The following is a 22,089-nucleotide window of genomic DNA, read 5'->3' as shown; positions in this document are numbered from 1 at the left end:
AAGAAATGTCCAACAACTTGTCCAGGTTTACACCTCCCTGTGACAGCCAAATACTTCTGTACGTGGATGACATATTGGTGGCATCTCCTACAGAATTAAGCTGCCAAAGAGATACGCTGGCCCTGTTGTCCTTTCTTGCTGAGCAGGGACACAAGGTCAGTAAAGATAAGTTGCAGCTTTGGAAGACACAGGTGAAGTACTTAGGATATACTATATCACAGGAAGGTAGGCATCTGGATGAAGGCCGTAAGACGGCTATACTTCAGGTTCCTAGACCACGCACTAAGAAGGAAATTATGTCTTTTCTTGGAATGGCTAATTTTTGCAGGTCTTGGATAGCAAACTATGCAACAGAAATAGCTCCCTTAGCTGAACTGATTCATAGCACTCCAATGTCAGCTAGAGACAAAATACAATGGACTTCAAAGGCAGAGGAAGCCTTCACTAAGATTAAACAATTGATTGTGGGGTCAGCGGTTCTTGGATTTCCCAACTACAAAAAGACTTTCTATCAAACAGTAGATTGTAAGGATGGGTATATGACCTCTGTCCTTACTCAGGAATATGGTGACAAGCACAAACCAATTGCATTTTACTCTACCAGGTTGGATCCAGTGCCACATAGTTTACCCCACTGTCTCCAAGCTGTTGTAGCAGCCCCGATGGCCATTAAGTCTTCAGCCACGATAGTTCTCTTTCACCCCCTCGTCTTGAGGGTTCCACATGCCATTTCAGTAGTTTTGCTGCAGGACAAAATTTCCTACTTGTCTCCAGCAAGGCATCTGTCATGCATGACCACTCTTTTAGGGCAACCCCATATTACCATTGAAAGATGTACTACACTGAACCCTTCCACACTTATGCCTACACCTGTTGAAGGAGAGCCACACGATTGTATAGCTCAAATTGATGAAAGAATACTTCCAAGAAAAGATCTCACAGATGTACCACTTGATAATGCTGATGTTACGTATTTTGTTGATGGATCCAGCAAAAAGAATGATATAGGAACAAACCAAACGGGCTATGCCGTGGTAACACATAACCAGATTGTTGAAACAGGTAAATTTCCCAGTTTCTATTCAGCTCAACAAGCAGAGATCATAGCGTTAACCAGGGCATGTGACCTGGGTAAAGTGAAAAAGGTGAACATATATACAGATAGTCAGTATGCGTTCTCCACTATACATGTATTCGCACAACAATGGAAAAATAGGGTCATGGTCACATCAACAGGCAAACCTATCCAACATAGGGACCTCATCTTAGCCTTACTAGACAGTGTACAGAAGCCAGCTCAAGTAGCTATATGTAAGTGTGCAGCCCATAAGAAAGGGACAGATCCTATCACACAAGGGAATGCCTTAGCAGACAAGGCAGCGAAAGAGGCAGCTGGAGGTAAACAGGAAACACACTCCTATCTTGCTAAACCAGTAGAAATACAGAAAACAATAGATGAGACCTGGCTGACAGAAATGCAGAGAACAACACCTGAAAGCGAAAAACAAAAATGGTTATCAAAAGGAGCGACACAAGCGAAAGGTATCTACACAAGTACTGAAGGCAAACCTATCTTGCCTTCCTCCTTGTTTAGATATGCAGCCTTATTGAGCCATGGGCAAAGCCATGTCTCAAAAGGGGGGATGGTACAGATGGTTAACAAAGTGTTCACAACGTATGGTTTCACTAATTACTCAAAACATTTTTGTTTGACATGTTCAACCTGCAATAGGTATCATGTGCAGGGAGCATTTAGACCTCTACGAGGTCGGTTCCCTAAGCCTCCTTACCCCTTTCACACGATTTGTATGGATTTTATTGAACTGAACAAATGCGAAAATAAGAAATTTTGCCTAATAATAGTTGATTTATACACGAAATGGGTGGAAAGATTTCCCCTGACACACCCTGATGGGCAGTTAGTGGCCAAGGTAATCATAAAGGAAATAGTTCCCAGGTTTGGGATCCCTTCCATCATTTACAGTGATAATGGTTCTCATTTTGTGAATCAGACAATACAGCAAATCAGCAAATGGTACATGTAACGGAACAGGGCACCCCTGACCACGTACCTCCGTTGACAGATGCTCCTAGTGCTTCCCGAGGGGCTCCAAGCACTCCACCAGACACCGTAACCACTTCAGACCTCACGAACAGCCGCAGCTTGGATAGGGTCTCACAATCTCCTACCCACCCTGGACCTACGACAAGGCTCCAGGTTCCTGTGGGTGAACCTCCTTTCCCCAGAGAGTGCAGCACGAACAAGCTCTTACACAAGCTCTTACAAGAGCTTAGTGATTCTCTAAGGGAGTATGGAGGACCATAGCAATCCCTTACTGCAGATTCCCCCAATAAGAGACAAGACTCTAGATTGAGGGTGAAGAACTAATTTCCTTCTTCTTTATTGAACAGACTTCTATACAGTTTTCACCCACAAATTTACCACCCAGGTGGACCTTGTTGAAGACTGGACGTGATATTCACAATCCAATAGGAACAGAGTTTTACACTCTCATACAGTGTACACAAAAATATACAATGTGGGACAATCCCCCCTCCCCCTTAGCATCCAATCCACATACCTATAAGTTTCTCTTAAGGCAGACAGACAGAACGATGGGAGGTCATTAACACTTAACAATGCGAAAGGGCAATCCACATTCCCTCCCAATACACAACAAAAGGAAAACCTGTCTGACATTGAAAGATATGTAATATACACAGCATTTAGGAAGAACAGATTTCATGGCAAATGGGAATAAATCTTTATACTTCTATATGGAGATATGGCTGGCAAATATGACCGTCCCATCTGAAGCAATTCAAACCATTAATCCTCTGTCTTCAACTTCCAGTGACGGTGAGTACTGTCACATATCTTCCCCCTAAAGGTAGACGAACCAGGTACCAGACCTACAATCAGTCAGTGCCTGAGTTAGTCGGGTAACAAGTCCCAAAGAGTCAATCCTTCATGGCAGCTTCCTTGACAAAATGCCACATAGTTTGTAAGTTTGTCTTGGCAAGGCGCATGGAGCTCTCATAGCCGATCAGCCTGTGAAAGTCTGGTTTGGGCAGGCCAGACTGGGCTTCTTGGGCACCCTGTGTCCCTATAAGACACAGGGTGATTTAGACATAAGAGCAGCCTAGCAGGCTGAGAGAAAAACTTTCCAACCTCTCTAAGGTAGGCTGTGTTCCACAGGCCCTCCCAATGTCTGCACCCACCCAGTACCCCAAACAAATTGTCTGGAAAACAGTGTTACTCACCCAGCCAACCTCTGCCTCTCTCGCAGAACATTCCCGCTGCTGGGGATAAGTGTGGACTGGCCCTTCTCCTGGGAGTCATTTCAGCCACTGAAGAGAAGACAGGGTGGTGGGGCTCACTTTGTCAGGCTGTTGGGGATCTGGGCCGACTGTCCAGCATCCCTGGGGTGTACAAATGAAGACTGTAGCTTTTACAGGTGCTGGGCAGAGGTCGGTAACACTCTGCCCTGTTGCCAGCTCTTCTGCTGGGTTGGGGTTGGCGAATACTACCCCCAGGAGCTGGTTGGGTGTCTGCTGTAGAGAGGAGGGATCGCCTACCTCCTCCTCCTGGTATTCCTGCGGGGTAGGTTGGGGATCTGGACCGGCCGTCCAGCATCCCTGTAGGTCTGGTGCAGAGACTGCGGTCCCATCTGCACCATTGGGTTCAGGTCTGTTGTCTCGCTGTGGTTGGGAAGAAGGAATAGTTGTCTCCCCTCCCTGGAAGGTACACTGCTGTTGGGAAGGAAGGACGACACCTTCGGCTCCCTGTAACTCCTGCTGTAGCTGGGGACATGGGTCGGCTGCCCAGCCTCCCTGTAGGGCTGTTAGAGAGACCTCGATCTCATCTCCACCTGCCATCGGTGGGTCTTCCAAGTACCACCAGTCTGTACTGTCTCTCCAACTGAAGGGTTGTGCTTGCAGGGTAGATTGGGGTGGAATGGAGCAGAGCAAGCGTTGATAGTCCTGCTCCAGTTCCCACTCCATTCTGACCAGATGAACCAGGTCTGACCCCAGGTCATCCGCTTTGGGGAGACCTAGTAGGGCTTCCCTGGTGCCTGGATTTACCAGCGCCGAAACTCTGCTGGACATCCAAAGTCCCTCTCCTCAAAGGCCTCCCACAGCAAGCCCGGGCCACTATAGTCCTCACCTTCTGGCATATTGTTGTCAGTCATCCAGTGGTCATGCCGGGTGGCGTACCACTTTAGTGCCCGGTAAGCTTCACCCAGCCACAACTCCTTCCAAATCAGGTTCCACAGCTCTGTCACCCACTCATCCAGGGGTTGCTCTCCTAGGAAAGGTAACCGCAGGGCAACGTATACCTGGAACCGCTGTTCTACGCTGGGAAGGTTCTCTCTCTTCCTCCACTGCACATCCTCTAAGGCCTCATACCACATATTCCTTTCGAGTTAAATCTCTCTAGTCCAGTATGGCTTCCTCTGATACAGGCCCATCCTGTTGGACCAAGTGTTGCTGCAACCTCCAGAGAAACTCCTCCTCATATGGGGACGCTGCACGGGTGTTATCTCACTCCATAACGTTACCAGTGTCTCCGAGCTGCTTCTCCTCACACTAGGAAACCTTCCCACCGCTTGCCACCAATGTAACGGAACAGGGCACCCCTGACCGGGTACCTCCGTTGACAGATGCTCCTAGTGTTTCCCAAGGGGCTTCAAGCACTCCACCAAACACCGTAACCACTTCAGACCCCACGAACATCGGCAGCTTGGTTAGGGTCTCGCAATCTCCTACCCACCCTGGACCTACGACAAGGCTCCAGGTTCCTGTGGGTGAACCTCCTTTCCCCAGAGAGTGCAGCACGAACAAGCTCTTACACAAGCTCTTACAAGAGCTTAGTGATTCTCTAAGGGAGTATGGAGGACCATAGCAATCCCTTGCAGCACATTCCCCCAATAAGAGACAAGACTCTATATTGAGGGTAAAGAACTAATTTCCTTCTTCTTTATTGAACAGACTTATATACAGTTTTCACCCACAAGGTTACCACCCAGGTGGACCTTGTTGAAGACTGGACGTGATATTCACAATCCAATAGGAACAGAGTTTTACACTCTCATACAGTGTACACAAAAATATACAATGTGGGACAATCCCCCCTCCCCCTTAGCATCCAATCCACATACCTGTAAGTTTCTCTTAAGGCAGACAGACAGAACGATGGGAGGTCATTAACACTTAACAATGCGAAAGGGCAATCCACATTCCCTCCCAATACACAACAAAAGGAAAACCTGTCTGACATTGAAAGATATGTAATATACACAGCATTTAGGAAGAACAGATTTAATGGCTAATGGAAATAAATCTTTATATTCCTATATGGAGATATGGCTGGCAAATATGACCGTCCCATCTGAAGCAATTCAAACCATTAATCCTCTGTCTTTAACTTCCAGTGACAGTGAGTACTGTCACAGTACAGTATTGACTTAAAAAAACATTGTGTCTATCACCCACAGTCTGCAAGTACCATAGAAAGACATAATGGTATTTTGAAGGGTAAATTGAGAAAATGAATGGAAGAGACTGGTAAAAACTGGATACAGTGTCTGCCAATAGCCTTGCTAAGCATGAGAGTAACTCCCACAGCGAGGGGGTTGACACCTTATGAGATACTGTACGGGAGACCATACTATATCCCACAACGTAGGCCATTTGTTAGGGTAGATGAGGAAATGGATTGTGAACTAGCAAACTATATGAGAAAACTGTTAACATCTAAGGAAATATTGTCTCCAAACTCTCTTACAGGTCAAGAAACTCCGGCAGAGCAGGGCATCCTTGTGCAACCAGGGGATTGGGTGTGGATCAAAATAATCAAGAGAAAACAGTGGTCAGATCCAAGGTGGGAAGGGCCTTATCAGGTACTATTGTCTACACCCACAGCTGTAAAAGTAGCAGAAAGAGTACCTTGGATACATCTATCACATTGCAAGAAAGCAAAGTATCTAGGGCCAGAAGAGGGAGCGCCCACAGAGCCTTGATTGTAAGTCCGGCTACAAAGGAGGGTGACTCCAATAGGGACCACTCGTCTCAAACCCGGTGAAGAAAATGGAACACGATAGGCTCATAGGGGCGATAAAAAAGCTTAGGGAAAGACAGCTATTGGAACCTGGGTATTTTACTAAGACATGGACAGGTAGGATCTTATTAGGTGGAATGGTAGTCGGAGGGATTATAGCACTGATATTGATACTCTTGGACATCAACTCCCCTCAGTGGGTCAACAGGGTAAAGTCAGGAATGACAAAAAGAGAGATAAAAAGAGGGGACAAAGATGGAGTATATACTATGACGGTCAATGAGGGGGTTACCACAATGATGCAAATTGATATCTGTAGCATTAACTACTGCCCCAGTAATTGGAATTTAAGGTATAATAGTAAAAAATATGAGAGATATCTGTGCGGATACCCCACCTGTTCATCCTGGAGAAATGTATGGTGGACAACAGATAAGTTAGGATATTACAACAAAGGTGCTGTAGTCCCTGAGAGTAAAAAGGATTTGGTATCCAGACTGTCAATAAGTCAATTTACTTACGCGGGCTATAACCATAACCTTTTGACTGTAACCTTAAAAAATCCTAAAAGCACTGACTCTGGAGATTATGGTTTAGGAATAGCTGTCCTATGGAACTACGGATCAGACCTTTTGATGAGAATAAGAATCCAAGTCACACCTAATACTCCTCCAACATCACTCCCAGTAAACCCCGACTTAAATCTTCCTGATACTAAATCTGAATACCTATTTAAAACAGATTTTGCCTACAAAGAACAACTAAGTATTGAAACAGGATATGGAGATAAGAATGAATGGATAAAATGGGTTAGATGGACTACTAAAAGTAAGGAGCAGGGAAATTGCATTTTGTGTGCCAACTCACGACCCTACTTAGCAACAGTCCCCTTCCTGGCTGACGAAACAGATTTGACGTGCATAATAATGATGTTTAAAGAGAATGTAACAGATGACCAGTGCAAAAATGAGCGGGAGTTATACCCGGCAACTAAAATGTGGAGTGTGCCCCCATTAATTTGAGTAGTTCCCGGAATTTTACTTGTTTCATCAGTACTGATGAGACAGGACAACAACGAGGGGAGCTACCCTTGTCTTACTGCCCCAGAACGTACTTATCACAAGTTCACCTTACCAACAGACATGGTTTGAGGATCAGGAGAAGCAATTAGCTGATGTATGGTGGTTATGCGGGGATATGAAGCTTAGGCCTAAACTCCCTCCCAGGTGGAAAGGGAGCTGTGCTTTAACACACTTGCTTCTTCCCTTTTATATGATACCTGTAGGTGCTGAAGTAAAAATGCCTCGGTTGGAGAAGCACCACTTTCGCATGAAAAGAGAAACACCTCGAGGATCGTTTGACAATCGAGTCTATGTTGATTCCATCGGAGTGCCACGAGGAGTGAATGATGAGTTCAAAGCACAGAACCAAGTATTAGCAGCACTCACCTCCATCTTCCTATGGGTACAGCCCAACAAGAACGTTGACTGGATAAATTACATCTACTATAACCAGCAAAGGTTTGTGAACTATACCCGAGATGCTCTTAAAGGACTAGCCAGCATACTGGATGCAACTTCGTTGGTAGCCTGGCAGAATCGTATTGCTCTCGATATGCTGCTGGCGGAAAAAGGAGGTGTGTGTAAGATGTTTGGAACTTTTTGTTGCACCTTCATTCCTAACAATACAGCTCCTGATTGTAGCATAATGAGGGCTCTGCAAGGATTGCAGATGGTATCTGAGGAACTAGCAGAAAATTCTGGGGTGGAAAACCCCTTAACTGGACTCTTTGAGACTTGGTTCAGTAGGTGGGGTGAACTGGTGAAAAATGCGTTGATTTCAATAATAATGGCCGCCACAGTGCTAACTGTGTGTGGTTGCTGTTGAATTCCCTGTGTTCGAGGACTCCTCCAACGTTTCATTGACACCTCTTTGACAAAGACTATGTACCTACAAGGGGACTCAAACAAACAAACAAAGGATTTCAGCAGCATCGATGTAGTGGAAGAGGATAGCATACAGCAGTCTACAAGGGATGGTTTTGATTCCCCAGAAACCACAGGAGTTGTACGTGATTGGGGAGAGGTTGCTTCTGCTCACAATGTCATCCTTAGTGACCCAGAGGACTCAGAAGCTCATGCCTCCTCCAACTTACGTTGCATGGGCTCTCTGATTTTGCAAAGCCTGCGAAAGGACCCGAGGATTCGTGCTATCAAGGAGAGGGATAATTACTGGTTGGACACCCTTCTTAAACCACATTACAAGGGTAAAGTTGCAGAGCTCATCCTGCCTTTGCAGAGGGAGCAGAGGATGAAACATCTTGAAATTTGTTTACCGCCTTTGCAGACACTGGGAGGTTAACATTCTCCGGACGTGTTTCTGTCGCATCGTTCAGCCAAAGGAGGAGCGGTGAAGAAGGCTGCCGGCTGACCGATGCCTTTAAACAGTTCTTTTGTCCTCAGCAGCACCCAGGGCTGTTAGGTTTAAGCAAGTGGAGCTGGGTCGCACGGCTGGTATTGTTATGGTTACTGTTATTAAAGTTCTGCAAGATAGTGACTTGTGCATTATTGGAGATGTAGTCTGCGAGGAGCCAGGATCATAGACTGCTGAGACAGAAAGGCCTTTCTCCCAGGGAGCAACAGGATGCGCGGATCTTGCTGGGAGTGGTCATATAAAGGGAGGCGGGACTTTGCTTCGCTCTCTTGCCTCGAGGACAGCGCAATGAACAGAAGGGGAAGAGCTGTTGCAGATCGCAGGAACTTAGGCCGAGGCCTAGTGGTGGACACCGGCGGTGTGAGTGTGCGAAGGAGTCTCGGTGGCTCGACCGAGCGGAAGGTGGCTGACAGGCGGACCAAGACGCGGAGCCTCGTTGCAGAGGGAAGCGGATCTCTCGGTTTGGGTGAGAGACATCCAGTATTTGCATCTCTATTAAATACAGACCTAGACTGATTCCAGTAAGGGCAAATAGACTGTGTACTTTATAAAGGCCATATCAACATTTAGTTGAACCACTGGACACTGCAGATACAAATATAGTGCGAGGTGGGTGAGCTAGGCCTTAAGTCCTAAATCCAGTCCTAGGCTGTCAACCGGTTGTGACGTATAAGGAATTGTCATGTTTGCTTCTCTGTGGATTACAACTATTGATTGCTTTGGGGAATACAGTTCATCCTCTCTACCCTTTTTTTGGATTACAAATACTTTCCTTGGATTGTTGGGAATTCCTTGCCGGTGAAGAGAAGTGAGGCCTCACTTTTCAGGAGACTATTGCAGTTCATCATAAAGGGGGCCCCCGTTAGTACACAGAGTTCACTCTGATAGTTGTTCCAATATTGATACATTGCTTACCTTGTATCCAAGTTACCAAGTGTAGTCATTCTTATCTGTGGTCACTCTCTAATTACTTCAGCTTATTTTAAGTATTGTTTATCGTTGCTGAGCGCAATCATCTAGCATTTGTTTGTGCATATGTATGTGTGGCCTGCATTCTGGATCCTGAATGCTGAACTAAAAGGATTAAATCCTTGGTTGGAAATTCAGGATCTATCCCTCTAGCAAATCTGCGTTATTGAAAAAAAGATGTTCACAGGAGTCATCACAAAACAGCTGCAATGAAATAGCCCAATTGGGACTGGGAAACGCCAATGTAGCCAATAACCAAAGGGCCATTGCATTCACAGCACAGGTGACTCCAAAAGAACATATATGGAGGGGGGGCAAAGTATGGGACTTTTATGGTGTCATAAAAAAGTAGGTAACAACAGAGTAATAAAAATTGGAACAAAATTTATTAATACATGAAACAAAACATATTTTTTAAAAAGAAACAACAATTAGGACTGAAACCTAATCAGAGGACCTGAGGTGTAGTATCAATCAATAGAAACAAGAGGGACATGGAAAAATGCATATTGTATCAAAAAACCCAGAAACTCCGGTAAGTAGATGAGAAGAGGGTCCATGTCCATCTCAGAATACTTTACATGTTTCGCGGTGTTGAAACCGCTTCTTCAGAAGTTTATTATGCACAATGGTCAAACATCTCTGATATAGGACAATACGAACAACAAAGAAATATACAAAAAGAAAAGAAAACAGCGTCAATAATGTAAATTACAATAATACATCATCTCACTGAAGGTAACCCATATAGCCAGCACTCGTGCACAGAACCCCTTGAACACCAAAGGTGTAGTTGGAAAATGATAGTGACTGGAAAACATGCACCCAGCCATATACAGGTCCCCCCGGTGGGTGCGGTGGCCCAGAAAAAAGGGAAGAGGAGACTCCAGGTGAAAAAGAGGAGGAAAGAGGGAATTGTTTATCACCAAAAAGGTGGAATATTGTTATATTATATAGAAAAAACATATAGTACCTCATAATTATCCTTTCTGTCCTCTAGAGTACTACTTTAAAAACAGTGAAAGAGGCCATACTAGGGCATGATGGTAAAGACTTTAGGGTCCCTGACCTGAGAGGGAGAATATATGGATGATAAAAATCATAGTAGTGAGCCTTTAACTGATGTGACAATATAGCACACAAGTAATACATGTCCATAGCTTGACATACCAGGTATATGGTCCGAATAGTCATAGGGGGGCCAGTAAGTGCGGATAGAGGAAGATCAATAGGCATACAAAAATGCTACAAAGATTATCCTCAGATAGCTACCAGGAGAGGGAAAATAGTCCAGGGCGTACGGGTATCAGCCTTAATATGGAAAAGCTGAAATATAAATACAAAAGAGGGGAAAACAGCGCTCATGGTAAATAGGAGGATACATCCCATACTATGGAATAGATAATCATGTAGAAAAAATTCTATACCTGATATCCTGACCGCACAAAAATAAGGTTCTGTAAAAATAAATACAGGGTAGGGGAAACAGCACTCATAGTGAATAAAAGAATGTATCCCATACTGTAAGATAAATAGTCATGTAGAAAGAATTCCTATACCTGGTGTCCTGACCGCACACAAATAATGGCCGCCTGCAACTAGCGGGACGCCGAGTCCAGTCCTTTATTCGCGCCACAATCCGAGTGTCAACCAATCCGGATGGACCGGAAATGACGCTTCGGACCCGCTGTCGAAATGCGCATGCGCAGCTGTCTGCGCACGTGCATTGCTGCTCCCGGATAGAGTGGAGCTGGTTGCTCCACATCCGGGACAGCCAGAGGAGGCAAAGACATCGCGGGCAGTGGGCCGTCCGCAAGAGAACCGCCCCCTCTCCCGACAGCGCGCACCCGCCCATTGGACCAGACAAGGCCGTGGGGCATCCACCAGTCACCTGTAGAGGGGGCAGTAACACGTGACATGTGCTGGATAAGGGAAAACAGTCAGTGAGTCACATAAAAGAAACCACCAAGGGTCCAATACAAAATATACAACAATAGTTCATTAGACATGATCAATATAATATAATACATTACATTAACAACCGCTAATCGGGTGTTTGCAACGATCCAAAATACAATAAATGTAATTGGCAAAACCAGCTGGATCTTCATCCTACTGTATACATCTCGATGGGAGCGGCTGGGAGCATGCCACACCACACAAGAAATCCGCTAAAACCATGGATATGGAACAACAAGGAAAATAAGGGGAGAAGTAGATAAATTAATCTAATTGTCTGTCAAAAAACCAGACAAACTGTAGAAAGCAAACCCATTAGGGTTCATAGAAAGTATTTGTAAGTCAACATCTCATTGATCCCAGGATATAAAGTGGCACTTAGACGTTCGATCCATAGTGTCTCTCTTTGCAGGATCTGCCGATCCCAGTCACCCCCTCGGGGGTCCTGGGGGACAACCTCCAATACAAAGAAGGACACTACTTCATTGTTATACCTATGATGTAGGCCAATGTGTCTAGTGACACTTGTGAGTGTCTTACCACCCTCTGCACAATTCACATGATCGCCTATTCGTTGACCAAATTGTCTAATCGTTTTGCCCACATAAAATGCTTTGCAACAACAAGTCATAAGATAAATGACTCCTCGTGTAGTACAGTCTGCGTAGGACTTGGATTTAAGCCATTTACCATTTGGCAGGCGTATACCCTTGGCTTGATGAACCCATGGGCAACGTATGCATGATCCACATTTAAAAGTGCCCTTAGGAGACCCTGAAGACGAAACTTTCTCTACATAGTGACTATTTGTAAATTGATCCCTAAGTGATGGAGCTCGTCTAAATGTAATTTGAGGGGTGTCCCTAATATACTTGTTAAGCGTGGGGTCACTGGTTAGCAAATGCCAATGTTTCCTGAGAATATGACGTAAAGTACTTTCATTTCCGGAAAATTGTGTGATTAATCTAACCACATTTGATGAGGGAGGTTTAGGTTTTTTGTGCAATAAAGAGGTCCTAGAATGACTAGTAGCTTTATTGTAAGCCTTCCTGAGGGTAGATCGTGTGTAACCACGTTCCAGCAGCCTGGTCCGTAGTTGATTGGCCTGTTCAGCAAAGTCTGTATCCGAAGAACAGTTTCTGCGTACCCTTAAGTATTGTGCATAAGGTATGCTTCTCACCAAGGGGGCAGGATGGGCACTTGCTGCGCATAGCACCGTATTACTTGGTTTCCTGTATAAATTTGTAGAAATAGTACCATTAGGTTCTAAATAAACCTCGAGGTCTAGGAAAGACACTACCCTGGGATGAATAGAATGTGTGAATTTCAAATTGAGTTCATTGTTGTTAATGCTGGTAAGAAAGTTTTGTAAGTCTAAACAAGATCCTGTCCAAATAATGAACAGGTCATCAATATACCTGTACCAACATATAATTTGGGAAAGCCAGACCTCCATTTCATCATCCGAGAATAAGTGTCTCTCCCATCCTCCTAAATACAAGTTGGCATAGGAGGGTGCACAGCAAGTGCCCATAGCTACCCCCTGGGCCTGAAGGTATAGTTGTTCATTGAATGAAAAATAGTTCAGAGACAGAACAAATTATATTAATTTAGTTACGAAGGCCATGAGAGGCCAAGTATGCCTATCCTGTTCCTTTAGGAAGGATTCAGTCATCCGGATGCCCTGCTCGTGAGGGATACTAGAGTATAGAGCCTCAATATCAACTGTCACGAGCAGGGCATCCGGAGGAACATGAATCCCATCCAAATGTCGTAAAAAATCAGAAGTATCTTGAATATAGGATGGCAAACGTAAGACATGTGGCAACAGAAAGGAGTCTATGTATCTACTGGCATTTTCGGTGAGAGAGCCGATGCCGGACACAATGGGTCTGCCCGGGGGATCAGACCCATTTTTGTGTACCTTTGGTAGGCAATAAAAAGTAGGTAGCCTAGGGAATTTAACATTCAAAAAATTAAGTGTGTCTTTAATAATCAATCCTGTAAGATGAGCATCAATGAGTAGTGATCGAAATTCATTGATATAGCCATCTATTGTAGTTTGTGAAATAGGAATATACCATTCTCTATTATCTAGTACCCTATAACACATGGTCAAATATTGGGGGTGTGTCATAATGACAACATTACCCCCTTTGTCTGAGGACTTTACAATAATTTGTTGATTATTTTTAAGTTCTGAAATGGCCAATTCTTGTTCAGGGGTTATATTTGTAGTAATGGGACGCCATGGTTGAGATTTCAAATCTTTGGTCATTTGCTGTACAAATGTCCAAATATTGGGGCAAGTGGTGAGATCAGGAAATTTACGAGATTTAGGTTTGAAAGTCCTATACTGATCACGAGGAGGGGGAGTCGGGGGACCCAGAGCCCCAGAGACATGGTTCTGGGGAGTCATGGGGTCACCCGTATTCCCCTCCTCGTACAGCAAGGCCAGATCACGCAGAGCCCTTCACTCTGCCATGGTAAAATTCTTCATTTTTTCAGAGATGTCTCTCTCCATTTGTTTTTGTTTTCGTTCTTCATCATATATATATTTGAAAGTCAAGTTAAGTGCAAACATTTGTATGTCTTTGATGGTATTGGGAATATCTATAGCTTGGGTGGGACAAAAGCCCAATCCCAGGCTAAGGACTGATTGTTGTGCCGAAGTGAGGGTAATGTCAGTGAGATTAATTATGTTAAAGTTAGTGCATTTGTTGTTGTGCTCGGTTGTGGGGTCTGGAGGACAAATCCGTCTAGACTCCCTTGTTTGGTTTGTGATTTGGGGGTCAGAGGTTGTGACATTGCTTGATCTAAAAAAATCGTGTTTTTTGTGGTTTGTGAATTAGTGGTACTATTTTTCTGATTCAAAATATTGTGCACTACAGGTGCCAGATTATTACCGGGAGGTATATCCCCCCCCCTTGAATGTGAATCTGTGCGTTTTTTAGACGTGTGATGTTGTGGAGAAGGTCCTAAATTAGTTCTACCTCTTTTTTCTTTGCGTGTTGGTGCATTATGTGGATTCGAAAATCAGGAACGTGTGTCGTGTCTAGCAGAGCTAGAGAGTGATGAATCAGATTCAGTGGTTTCGTCTATCTGTGTTTGATCAAAAACGTCATTGCGTGGATAGTGTCCCCTAGTAGGGCCTCTATTATTCCATTTATATGCTCGGCCTTCTAAAAAGGCCAAGTGATCCTTGTTATATTTATTTTGTTTTTTTAGAATGATATCTTTATTCATGGTTTCAAGTCGTATCTTTAATTCTTGCCATTTAGTTGTAAACGTGGACAAATCTTTTATATGTTCATATTGTTTATTTAATTGTTCAATTTCTTTATTTAAAGTGTCCATGTCGATTGTATATTGATTCACTAATAACTGCATCAACACTTTGCTGCAGCTAGTGAGAGCCAGTTCCCATGACTGTTTAAAAATATCTGATGGGTCTTTTATAGTGGGAAAGATTTGCAATCTCAAGCCTTGTGGACTGATCTCCTCATCTATGTATTTCTTAAAGAATGAAATATGCCAATGGAGATGTGACTTACGTTTTAGCAACCCCTGCACTTTAAAAAAAGTATACTTTGATAAGAAGCGTCATTTCCGGTCCATCCGGATTGGTTGACGCTCGGATTGTGGCGCGAATAAAGGACTGGACTCGGCGTCCCGCTAGTTGCAGGCGGCCATTATTTGTGTGCGGTCAGGACACCAGGTATAGGAATTCTTTCTACATGACTATTTATCTTACAGTATGAGATACATTCTTTTATTCACTATGAGTGCTGTTTCCCCTACCCTGTATTTATTTTTACAGAACCTTATCTTTGTGCGGTCAGGACATCAGGTATAGAATTTTTTCTACATGATTATCTATTCCATAGTATGGGATGTATCCTCCTATTTACCATGAGCGCTGTTTTCCCCTCTTTTGTATTTATATTTCAGCTTTTCCATATTAAGGCTGATACCCGTACGCCCTGGACTATTTTCCCTCTCCTGGTAGAGCTATCTGAGGATAATCTTTGTAGCATTTTTGTATGCCTATTGATCTTCCTCTATCCACACTTACTGGCCCCCCTATGACTATTCGGACCATATACCTGGTATGTCAAGCTATGGACATGTATTACTTGTGTGCTATATTGTCACATCAGTTAAAGGCTCACTACTATGATTTTTTATCATCCATATATTCTCCCTCTCAGGTCAGGGACCCTAAAGTCTTTACCATCATGCCCTAGTATGGCCTCTTTCACTGTTTTTAAAGTAGTACTCTAGAGGAAAGAAAGGATAATTATGAGGTACTATATGTTTTTTCTATATAATATAACAATATTCCACCTTTTTGGTGATAAACAATTCCCTCTTTCCTCCTCTTTTTCACCTGGAGTCTCCTCTTCCCTTTTTTCTGGGCAACCGCACCCGCCTGGGGGACCTGTATATGGCTGGGTGCATGTTTTCCAGTCACTATCATTTTCCAACTACACCTTTGGTGTTCAAGGGGTTCTGTGCACGAGTGCTGGCTATATGGGTTACCTTCAGTGAGATGATAAAAATGTATTATTGTAATTTACATTATTGACGCTGTTTTCTTTTCTTTTTGTATATTTCTTTGTTGTTCGTATTGTCCTATATCAGAGATGTTTGACCATTGTGCATAATAAACTTCTGAAGAAGCGGTTTCAACACCGCGAAACATGTAAAGTATTCTGAGATGGACATGGACCCTCTTCTCATCTACTTACCGGAGTTTCTGGGTTTTTTGATACAATATGCATTTTTCCATGTCCCTCTTGTTTCTATTGATTAATACTACACCTCAGGTCCTCTGATTAGGTTTCAGTCCTAATTGTTGTTTCTTTTTAAAAAATATGTTTTGTTTCATGTATTAATAAATTTTTTTCCAATTTTTATTACTCTGTTGTTACCTACTTTTTTATGACACCATAAAAGTCCCATACTTTGCCCCCCCCTCCATATATGTTCTTTTGGAGTCACCTGTGCTGTGAATGCAATGGCCCTTTGGTTATTGGCTACATTGGCGTTTCCCAGTCCCAATTGGGCTATTTCATTGCAGCTGTTTTGTGATGACTCCTGTGAACATCTTTTTTCAATATTCGATTAGGGACGTAGGTGTTGCTTTTTTGCGATTGATGTATCTGGCCTACTAGCAGTCTTTTTTATAAAATCTGTGTTATTTCTGATTCTGTTTGCATATTCCTGTTTTACATATAAAAGTCAAAAGCAGTAAATTGTTTATTCACTGCAACACTTGTGGTCTCAGTTATTCACAATGACCGAAATAATAGTGTCCGATGGGTTGGAGCAGGCTCAGGGCATAAGAAGTGAAGAGGACGTCCATGCAACAAGCCACCCCCAAGGGGGCAGGGCTACAAAACCATTGCCAGCGTCTCCATTATATGGTGCATGATTATCTAGGCTCAAGATCAGGCTTGGAGACCTTTCCAGCTGCGCATCCACTGGGTTACTGGGTCTTGAGGATGGACCACTGGCCAGAACTTGCTCAATATGCAATGGAGCTACTGGCCTGTCCTGCTTCCAGCGTGCTTTCCGAACAGGCGTTCAGTGCTGCTGGAGGTTTTGTGACAGACAAAAGAGTGCGTCTGTCCACAAACTCTGTTGATTAGCTGACTTTCATTAAAATGAACCAGTCCTGGATCAACAAGAGCTATCAGGCCCCTATTGCTGATGTAACAGATTGAATTTGCTAGGGGTCTGCCATCCCTTGAAGACTGCATATCCTGCCTATCCTATTCCTCTACCTTGATTCTGCTAGCTTCCAACAATGTTTTTGGTTTAGGCAGTGCTGTATCTTGGCCTAGGCCAACAAGGCCCAGGCCTAGGGCAGCTCTTTGCAAGGGGGCAGCAAAAAAGCTGTCACCCGCACAAAAAAAAAAATAGCCTCCTCCCAGCTCCCACACGAAAAGGGTCCCCGCCGGCTTATAAGATATTTGGATATACTTGTACTTGGATATACTTGTGTTTGCTGCCACTGATTATTTCACTTATTTCTATAATGACTATGGACGTCCTATTCATTATACAAATAAGTGAAATAATCCTATGATTACAAATCAGTGGCAGCAACTGATTTGCTGCACTGAATGGCACTAGGGATGATCGAACTTTTGAAAAGTTTGGTTCGACCAGAACACCCGAATTTTCCAAAAGTTCGGTTCGGATTTCAGAACCCCATTGAAATCAATGGGACCCGAACTTCGGTAATCAAAAAACACAATTTTTAAGCCCTAAAACCCAATAAATGCCCCTAAAAAGTGCCTAGGGTTCTGGGTCATGCCCCATTAACTATTAATCACACAAAAAAAGTTCTTAAAAATTGTCATTTTTGATAAAAAAAGCCAATTATTGAAAAATTAAAAAAAAAAAAAAAAAAAGAGAGATTTTTTGATTTTTACTTTGGATTTAGTATCTGGGGGGGTCTAAAATATGTGCATGTGAAGTTTCAGCTCTGTAGCATGTCCGGAACCATGAAAAAAAAATATAATTTTTCAGTAGAACAGGGATGTGGGTTGGGACCCTCCTTTAACTTTAACACCTATATGATCTTTTTTTCTGGTTCTGTGAAACTTCACAGGTACACCTTTTAGACCCCCCAGACACCAAATCACACAACAAAAAGTTCTTAAAAATTGTCATTTTTGATAAAAAAAAAGCCAATTATTGAAAAAATGGAAAAAAAAATAAATTTTTTAATTTTTACTTTGGATTTCAGGTCTGGGGGGTCTAAAAGGTGTGCATGTGAAGCTTCAGCTCTGTAGCATGTCCAGAACCATAAAAAAAAAAGATTGTTTGTATTAGAAAACTTTCAGATCACACCAGGCATTTTTTTGGGTTCTTTGCAGTCAGGAAAAACATCTGAACTTGTGTATAGTGGTACTGTGCACAAGTTCAGATGTTTTGCCTGCCTCCAAAACCCCCCAAAAAATGCCAGCAAAAACACACCTGGGCATTTTTTTTTTTTGACGCTAGCGTTTTTTTGAAATTTTTTTGGGTTCTTTTGAGGCAGGCAAAACATCTGAATATGTGTATAGGTGGTATATATAGACATATATGTCTGAATATATACCCCTAGACATATATAGGTGTGATAGTAGCAGAAATATAATACTGTAAATGATTTCATTAGCGCAAGCATTTATTTCTGCTACTATCACACCTATATATGTCTAGGGGTATATATTCAGACATATATGTCTATATATACCCCCTATACACATGTTCAGATGTCATGTCTGACATCAAACATGTCCTCAAAAAAGCACTGGCAGTGGCAGCCCCTGCAGCATAAAAAATGCTTGGCTGGTGAGAAACCATATGGGTGTGCCGAAGCTATTCAGAGAAATGATCATTTCTCTATAGCGGTCACCCTGCTATGGAAGGGTTTTGTCACCCTGCCATAGCAGTCACTGCCAGTTAACCCTACACTACACTACGGTCTCCTTACACTTAACACTTTCCCTACAGAAACTGAATTTTTGAAGCTAACTTAAGTGTAAAGGAGCACTCTAAAGGAGCACTACACTAGATATCCCTTTCCTCACACTAAAAATAGCTAAATGACACTTTTAAAGTAAAATTAACAGAACTGCTTCCATTCTCTTCCATGTCCAGTGTAACAATGCTAGGAATTATGGCGGGGGCGATCTTATATACTGGGGGGCGTATTCACTAATGATTGGTCTAGGGACCCCCTCGTCACTCCAATCACATTCCTAGCATTCTCCTGCCCCCTCAATTGGCTTTTGCTAATGGTTCTGGTCCAATCACGGGCTTTTAAAGCCCATTTCCTGAAGCATTGCATTTTTTGCGGTTCTGGTTGCCGAATTCTGAACTTTTTGGGCAAAAAGTTCTAAATTCGGCCGAACCTCGAACACCCAATGTTCGTGTCGAACCGATGGTCGACCCGAACCGTTCGATCATCCCTAATTGGCACGAGGTGGCACTGATGGGCAACTGATATGCTGCACTGATGGGCACAAGGCCGCACTGATATGCTGTCCTGATGGGCACTGATATTTTGCATTGATGGCCACTGATGGAAACTAATGAGGCTGCACTGATGGGACTGATGCGGCTGAACTTATGGGAATTGATGAGGCTGTATTGAAGGGCACTGATAGACTGTCGTTATGGTCTGTGGTTTACAGATGACAGGGCGGATAACAGGAAGGGGTGTGGCCTTTACAGGAAGGGGTGGGTCATATGTAAATGAGGGGGTGCCCAAGCATAGTTAGGCCAAGGGCAGCACAAAACCTAAATACACCACTGGGTTTAGGTCACTACCAACCCCCAAGGCCTAGTTTTTCTGCACTTGTATGACAGGTGCATACAATTTAAATGACGTATGTCATTTTTAACAGCAGGACCTGCCCCTGTGCCCTGCTAACTGTGAGGGGCTACGGTGTTCAGGCACCACTAAAACCAAAGGCCCAATTTTTGGCACTTGTATAGCACATGCGATTTCAAATTTGCATGGAATTCTTACCAGCAGGTCCCGTTCCTGCACCCACCAAGAGTAAATGCGGGGGTTACGGTGTTCAGGCACTATCAACAAGCAAGGCCCAATTTTTCTGCACCTGTATGACAAGTACATGTGATTTGAAACTTGTATGTATATTTGTATATGACATTTTATGCTTTAGAAATGTTAGTATAGCTGCAGCAGGTTTATACATCGTATGCACGTAGATGCCCTACTTTACAGGCACATTCAGGGGACCCCCCCCCCCAGGCACGATATTTAAAAAAATTAAAAATTTCTTCACTTTCACTTTAAGCCTCATTAAAATCAGTAAGTAAGTCAGTGCTCCTTTAAAAATGATTGTTTTTTAAAACTTTTTTTCATTGCTACATGTTCCCCAGGTCAGGACCTGGACCCCCATACACTTTTTTAAAGCAATAACTTGCAATTAAGCCTTCAAAATGAGACAGTTTTGGTTTTCGAGGTTCGAGTCCCATAGACTTCATTTGGGTCCATTTGTTCGAAGAAACTTTTACTCTGTTTGCAGTGTTCTGGTGCGAACTGAACCGGGGGTGTTTGGCTCATCACTACCCCACATCCCTTAAAGTCCAGTTTTGTTAGGAGGGATATGGGAAGGTTACTTCCTCCCTATCTTTTCTTTGCTCCTACTGTCCAATATTACATTTATGGATGTGGATGTGGGCAGTTGTCCCTAGAACTGATATACATATTTAACTTCCCTGGGTTACTGGAATGGTTGCTAATGGTAACGGCCGAAGAAAGTTTAAAAAATTGCCATTTTTCTCTCAAAGACTGTGTTCTAATGCTCGAGAGATGTGTGAGGCCTGCTCAACATGGGATAGGGAGGGTGAGATGAAGAATAAAATGCACAGTGATGGTTTCCTATGGCAATGGAAGAATCTTTGCCTGGATTACAAATTGTCTGATCAAGTGATGTGCTGGAGAGCGGGATAAATGCATCTTGCTGTACAAAAGGACTGTGTCTGCTTAACAGTAAATGGTGCAAGTTTAGACGGAGAAAATGGCGGCCCAGGGCATATGGATCGGTGTGCCGGGAGCCATGTGTGTGCCGGAGCTATACAGGAAAATGTTTTCCGTGCATCCAATGACAGCGGGACATTCTTCCAAAATAGTGGCAGTGTGGATGCTGTAGAGAAAATTGTTGACCATGCATTTAATGACAGTGGGACATTTTTCAAATACAGTATGGTGAATCTTGCTTGTACAAGTGCTAAGAAGTAGAGTTGAGCGGACACCTGGATGTCCGTGTTCGGCGGGTTCGGCCGAACTTTAAAAAAAAGTCCGGGTCCGTGTCCCGGACTTTTGCCGGACACCGAACCCCATTGAAGTCAATGGGGACCCGAACTTTCAGGCACTAAAATGGCTCTAAAACACCAATGGAAAGGGCTAGAGTGCTGCAAATGGCAGCAAAACGTTGTTAAGAGCATGGCAAGTGCTCTGCAAACAAATGTGGATAGGGAAATAACTTAAAACAACAAAAAAAAAAACAGAAAAATAAAACAATGTTCTTCATCTCTGAAGGACGAGGCCCATATGGAGTAGGAGGGAGGTTGAGGTGGTGGTGGATGTGGCGGTCTCATAGGCGTGCGCACAGGGTGTGCCGGATGTGCCTGGGCACACCCTAATCACCTAGGGCACATAGCATTATCGCTCTGTTTGCCAGTGAGGAGATGGGAAAGATCTCCCTCGGACCTGCTCTGCTCTATTTCTCTTTGCCAGCAGGGAGAGTAATGTATCGGGGCCATGTACATGTAGGCAAACACATGCATGTGTATTTCAACTTTGGGGTGCACACCCTAATGCAATAGGCTGCGCACACCTATGGGCGGTGTAGGTGGAAGCGGCGGTGGAGGAGGACCAGGGCCAGATTAAGAGCATCATGGGCTTGGTGCTGAGGATTTTGAAGGGCCTTAAGGGGAGGAAGGGTGCAGCCATGCATGCCTAATTCAACATGGGATGCTGTCTCTGAAGCCCATAAACACATCCATGCATCAGCAACTGTCCCTCCTTGTCCGGCCTTCGTGCTGTGTGTGGAGGTTCTGAGGGAGCTGCCTGGGGAAGCGAGCATAGAAGCCAGACTTCTGTGTTTACAAGTGACAGAAGAGTGGTAACAGTG

The sequence above is a fragment of the Pelophylax lessonae genome (assembly GCF_965119305.1).
Source record: "Pelophylax lessonae genome assembly, chromosome: 6".
Classification (NCBI taxonomy): Eukaryota; Metazoa; Chordata; class Amphibia; order Anura; family Ranidae; genus Pelophylax; species Pelophylax lessonae.
The sequence above is the reverse complement of the archived record's forward strand: the minus strand, read 5'-3'. Positions refer to the sequence as shown.